Genomic DNA, 7,116 nt, shown 5'->3' with positions numbered 1-7,116 from the left:
GAGTTGACTGATGAGAACAACACGCACTTCCAAACCATAAAGACATTAACTGACCACCAGGAGAAAAATATTCAAGAGATTGAAAACTTGAAACATGACAAGGAAGCTGATATGGCTTGTTATCAAGAAATCTGTTTCAACTATTTCTACTAGATTTGGAAGTTAAACAAACCTCTTAACCTTGACTTTCTTTTTGAAGAAGCAAAGGCCAAGGAGCTCGCTAAATGTGAAGCCAAGTGTAACGCCCTGGATTGCCAAGACCGTTACACTGTGTGTTTATAAAGGTGCCAGACTTGCTAACCAAGTCAATTAGTTAGAAACGTGTCACTGAAACTACAGTTGAACTAGGGTTAAAAGATTTTGGTCCCAAAAGCTTCATATCTTATAATCAAACATTTTACATGGGATCCCAAAAGAAGTAAAGTTAAAAGACAATTTACAAAATTTCAGGATTAAAATCCAGTTACTAGCCACTCTAAGGCAAAACAGACAATTAGGCTTTTCTCGTCCTGTACCACTCCTCGGCCGTGGCCGCCGATCGACTGACTATGTACATTCAGCCCCAAAGCTCTCCATCTTAGGACTCATCCACCTTGCCTTTGCCTTTACCTGCACCACATAGCACCCGTGAGCCAAGGCCCAACAATAAAACACAACAATAGAGCACAATCATCAAGCAAACAACCAGATAACTTATGCAGTATAATCATATACTCAACAGTCCAAACATTCACGTTATTCAAGTATTCAGCATACCAAGTACATCATTTCATATTAATAATCAATTTACACATGATAACCAGGGTTAACGCCCTTAGGCCCCACCCTCTATTTATCCCACTGACTCTGGCCCGCTTAAATCGAGCTCAGTGAATATTAAGCTGTCCTCAACTACCAGTGGCCGAGCCGCGCCCTGTGTGAAAGTATTATTTACGACACTCTTAGGTCGTTTATCACATGTCCCATGGCATAATACCATCTATGACATCATACAGATATAGGGAGCTCTTAGTCCCAACACAATCACATAACCGGGTGCAGTTTTCTTACCTTTAGATTCTGATAGCTTTATTCAATACGATCCTCAAGCACGATCCCGTCTGAGCCCTAGCGTACACCTAGACACGGTTACAAGTTAGAACCAACTCCAAATTTAAATTCCAAAACCTAGCCTCAGGACCAATCCCGAGCCCTTGGGATGCCCTAATTCCACCAAACGGGGTGGTGGAATCAAACCCCGAGCCCCCGGTCAAAAACCCTAAGAAATAACCCAAAAATCCCCTTTTGGAAACATGGTAGCGCTACAACGCCCTAAAGTGGGTGCTACAGCGCTACAAATAGAGCCAAAAACGCCCCAGATCACAAGGCCAAGCACAGTAGCGCCCAAAGGCTAGCGCTACAATGCTAGTCACAGCACGGCTAACCCTGTTTTTCCTTCGATTTTCCCTGAGCCAAACCTTTCCAAAACTCTTCCAAACTTCAACCAAACATCAAAACAAGCCTACCAACATCTCTAACTCACCCCAAATGACCTAACCATATAAAATTCATTCACATGCACCCCAAAATACAGAAATCACCATGGCTGAACTTAGAGCTCAAAACTCAACAAGAAAAAAAACTAAAACCACAAAATTCAAGTGACCAAGTTCAGAAATTCATACCTTCAACAGAGAAATTCAACCTTAGGCTATCCTCCACTCTTACTTAGCTTTCACTCCTCAAAACTTCAGCCTCAATTCCCTAGAATTTCCACCAAAACTCAGCTCAAAATCCATATTAACACTAAGAACCAGAAACTGAGCAACAACCTCAAAACCTTACCTTAATTGGATGCCTAACCCCTGCTGAACTCTCAAACTTGATCAAGGTCTCAAGTGCAAAGCCTTAGCCAAGAGCTCCTCTGAATTTTAGCTCCAAAAGACCCCAAGGATTGAAGAAGAAACCTCAAACCGTGAGAGAGTGAAGACTCCTACTTTTTCCTTCTTCTTTTCTTTTCTTCAGACTTCTAAGGCTTTCGACTCATTCCACTAAGGCATAAAGCATTATAATACTTATCCCTGCTTTTAACTCAAATGACCAATTTGCCCTCCCATTTAATACTAAGCTTTTAAACCTCCTAAGAGCATTTTAGTCACTACACCCAATTCCCGCTAATTCCTCGAATGTCTCTAATATTTACTGCTTGCTTCCCGACACCTAACTAATCACCAATTATATTCCTCAATAACAAAATAGACTCCAATATATTTCCTAAATTCCCAGAAATACCCCCAGGCTCACCCCGAGCTGGGTATAAATCCCCGCCGTGACTTTTTCGCTAAACCGCTCACTAGGACTGCCTCGAGTCACAAGTTACAAATATATCCACATAATAATGTGGTCTCAACAATTTATCAGAGTTATTTACATTTATGCCCTCAACAGGCCAAAATTACGAATATGCCCTTCTAACTTAATCAGGGCCTACATGCATACTAATACACATAGTCATGCATCACAGATATCCAAATAATCATATAACATGCTTTTAATCATTTAAATCACATATGATCCAGTTATGCCCTCCCGACACACTAATCAAGGCCCTTAAGCCTTATTAGTAAATTTGGGCCCACTATCCCCTCCTAATGAGAATTTTGTCCTCGAAATTTACCTGAATAATTCGGGATACTGATCCCGCATTGCTGATTCAAGCTCCAAGGTCGCTTCTTCGACCCTACTATTCCTCACAACACTTTAACAAGAGGAATCGTCTTATTCTGTAGTACTTTATCTTTCCGATCCAAAATCTGAACTGGTTGCTCCTCATAAGCTAAATCTGTCTGCAACTCCAAGTATTCATACCTCAACACATGTGTCGCATCTGAGACGTACTTCCGGAGCATAGAAACATGGAATACATCATGGACTCCCGAAAACGATGGTGGCAAGGCTAACCTATAAGCCACCTGATCGATCCTTTCCAGGATCTCAAAAGGTCCGATAAACCTAGGGCTTAGCTTGCCCTTCTTTCCAAACCTCCTCACCCCTCGCAATGGCGAAACTCGGAGAAATACGTGGTTCCCAAGCTGGAACTCCACGTCCCTATGCTTGGGATCCGCGTAGCTCTTCTGTCTGCTCTGAGAGGCGAGCATCCTAGCTCGGATCTTCTCTATAGCGTCATTTGTCTTCTGAACCATATCCGGCCCCAAATATTTCCTCTCACCCATCTCATCCCAGTGAATGGGTGATCTACACTTCCTTCCATATAACATCTCATAGGGAGCCACTCCAATCATTGACTGGTAACTATTGTTATATGAAAATTCAATCAATGGGAGATACTTACTCCATGATCCCTCAAAGTCGATCACACATGCTCTGAGCATATCTTCCAACACCTAAATCGTCCTCTCAGACTGTCCATCAGTCTGAGGATGAAAGGTCATGCTGAACTTCAACTGAGTCCCCATAGCCTTTTACAAACTACCCCAAAACTTGGAGATAAAGATAGGATCCCGGTCTGACACTATAGACTTAGGAACCCCATGGAGACGTACGATCTCCCTCACATACAACTCTGCATACTGATCCACAGTATATGTTGACCTCACTGGAAGAAAATGGGCTGACTTGGTGTATCTGTCCACTATCACCCACACCGAGTCATGAAGCCCTACTGTTCTGGGTAAACCTCCCAGAAAATTCAACGTAATATCCTTCCATTTCCACTCATGGATACCCAAAGGCTGAAGCCACCCTACCAGTTGTTGATGCTCATCTTTCACCTGCTGGCAGGTTAAACATCTGGCTATGTACTCAACCACATCCTTCTTCATCCCGGGCCACTAATATAATGTCTGTAGATCCTGATACATCTTTGTGGTACCCGGATGAAGTGAGTACGGCATCGTATGTGACTCATCCAATATCTCTCGTCTGATCCCCTCATAAACTGGAACACAAATCCGTCCCTGATATCGAAGCAAACCAACCTCAGAAATAGAATAGTCCTTAGCTACTCCCGCTAAGACATTCTCTCTAACCTCTTATAACTGAGCGTCTACCAATTGTCCTTCTTTAATCCGCTCTAGCAGGGTCGACTGCAGAGTAATATTGGCCAACCGTCCCACCACCAATTCTATCCGCCCTCTGACCATCTCATCAGCTAACTCTCTCGAGATCTGGGTGGAACTATACAACTGACTTGGGCCTCTCCAGCTCAATGCATCCACCACTACATTGGCTTTCCCCGGATGGTAAAGAATATCACAATCATAGTCTTTCACCAGTTCTAGCCAACGTCTCTGCCTCATGTTCAGGTCCTTCTGTGTGAAGAAGTACTTCAAGCTCTTGTGATCGGTGTATATCTCGCACTTCTCCCCATATAGGTAATGCCGCCAAACCTTCAGTGCGAATACCACTGCTGCTAACTCCAAATCATGGGTAGGATACCGTTGCTCATACTCCTTCAGCTATCGTGACGCATAAGCTATGACCTTCTCATTCTGCATCAACACACAGCCTAAACCCAACCTCGACGCATCGCAGTAAACAACAAACTTTTCTTCCCCCGAAGGAAGACTCAACACAGGCACAGTAATAAGTCGTTGTTTCAACTCTTGGAAACTGTTCTCACACTTATCTGACCAGATAAACTTCAAATTCTTTCGTGTTAATTCTGTCATCGGTGCCATTATCTTCGAGAAGCCTTCCACCAACCGTCTGCAGTAACCTCCCACCTTGCTGCACTCTCTCTCCATATTTTATTTTCCGCTTCCTCAGTGGTAAGAGCCTTCTCTACCGCCTGGGTATAAGTTGTCCCTCCAGGAACTGTTGTAATCCTCACATCTCGGGCTATCATAGCATTAAGCCCTCTAATAAACCTATCCTGCCTAGCTGCATCAGTAGGCACAAGGCCTGGTGCGAACTTTGCAAGTCTGTCAAACTTTAGGGCATATTCCGTAACTGTCATGCTGCCCTGAACCAGCCCCATGAACTCATTTAATTTTGCTGCCGTGATGGCAACATTATAGTACTTCTGACTGAATAGGTCCTTGAATCCTTCCCAAGTCAAAGCAGTAACATCTCTAGTCTGTGATGCCACTTCCCACCAGATACGGCCATCCTCTCTCAACATATATGTGGCACAGGCCACTCTGTCATGTCCCTCTCCCCTCATGAAATCCAGGATAGTAGTAATCATGGTCATCCACTGTTCGACCTTCAATGGATCAGGTCCTCCCTCAAAGATCGGGGGCTGTTGTTTCCTGAACCGCTCATACAATGACTCCCATATGTTCCTAACCTCTAATGACTATACAACTGGTACCACTGCTGGTGGCACAATAGGGGCAACACTCCTTGATGGAGCTTGCTGTCGCAGAATTCGAACCTGTTCATCTTGGCTCTATAGCCGTGCTTGCATATCAGCCATAAGTTGCTGCCAGTTCTCAGGGATTGGCGGAGGGGTCTGGCCCTGGTCATCATCTCTAGTCTCAGATCTGGTGTTGGCTAGTCGTGTAGATTTTCTTGGACGCATAATTATCCAAGTCAATTTGCAACCCATGACTCGGCGGTTAGACTATGATGACAGGGTAATAATCCTTTCATGATCCACCACTGGGACCCAAACATTCACAAACAATCAAGATATAACAGTTTATCCAAATAACCAAATATTTTCATTCACATGCATAGCAGTGCTAATAAGCATGCCTCAATATAATCATGAAATAGTCAAGGGCCAGGCCCTATTAGTATCTCATGCTCCCTATTAATCAAGCAAATATCAACATGCATATTCCATTCTATTCATTTAAACATATAATCATGTATACATAGTTACCGAACCCTGAGTCGAGCTTGTCTTTCGCGGCAAATGTACATGTCTAGCCAGTCTTCAGGAACCCTTAAACCTAGGATGCTCTGATACCAAGTTGTAATGCCCTGGATAGCCAAGACCGTTACACTGTGTGTTTATAAAGGTGCAAGACTTGCTAACCAAGTCAATTAGTTAGAAACGTGTCACTGAAACTACAGTTGAACTAGGGTTAAAAGATTTTGGTCCCAAAAGCTTCATTTCTTATAATCAAACATTTTACATGGGATCCCAAAAGTAGTAAAGTAAAAAGACAGTTTACAAAATTTCAGGATTAAAATACAGTTACTAGCCACTTTAAGGCAAAACAAACAATTAGGATTTTCTCGTCCTGTACCACTCCTCGGTCGTGGCGGCCAATCGGCTGACTATGTACATTTAGCCCCGAAGCTCTCCATCTCAGGACTGGTCCACCTTGTCTTTGCCTTTACCTGCACCACGTAGCACCCATGAGCCAAGGCCCAACAAGAAAACACAACAACAGAGCACAATCATCAAGCAAACAACCAAATAAATTATGCAGTATAATCATATACTCAACAGTCCAAACATTCACGTTATTCAAGTATTCAGCATACCAAGTATATCATTTCATATTAATAATCAATTTACACATGATAACCAAGGTTAACTCCCTTAGGCCGCACCCTCTATTTATCCCACTAACTCCGACCCGCTTAAACCGATCTTAGTGAATATTAAGCTGTCCTAAGCTACCAGTGGCCGAGTATTATTTACGGCACTCTTAGGCCGTTTATGACATGTCCCATGGCATAATACCATCCATGACATCATACAGATATAGGGAGCTCTTAGTCCCAACACAATCACATAACCGGGTGTAGTTTTCTTACCTTTAGATTCTGATAGCTTTGTTCAATTCGATCCTTAAGCACGATCCCGTCTGAGCCCTAGCGTACACCTAGTCACCGTTACAAGTTAGAACCAACTCCAAATTTCAATTCCAAATCCTTGCCTCAGGACCATTCTCGAGCCCTCAGGATGCCCTAATTCCACCAAACAGGGTGGTGGAATCAAACCCCGAGCCCCCGGCCAAAAACCCTAAGAAATAACCCAAAAATCCCCTTTTGGAAATAGGGTAGCACTACAACGCTCTTAAGTGGGCGCTACAGCGCTACAAACAGAGCCAAAAATGCCCCAGACCACAAGGCCTAGCACTATACTGCCCAAAGGCTGGCGCTACAACGCTAGTCACAGCACAGCTAACCCTGTTTTTCCTTCCTTCGATTTTC

This window comes from Humulus lupulus, chromosome 7 (assembly GCF_963169125.1).
Source record: "Humulus lupulus chromosome 7, drHumLupu1.1, whole genome shotgun sequence".
NCBI classification, from domain to species: domain Eukaryota; kingdom Viridiplantae; phylum Streptophyta; class Magnoliopsida; order Rosales; family Cannabaceae; genus Humulus; species Humulus lupulus.
Note: the sequence above shows the minus strand (reverse complement) of the source record.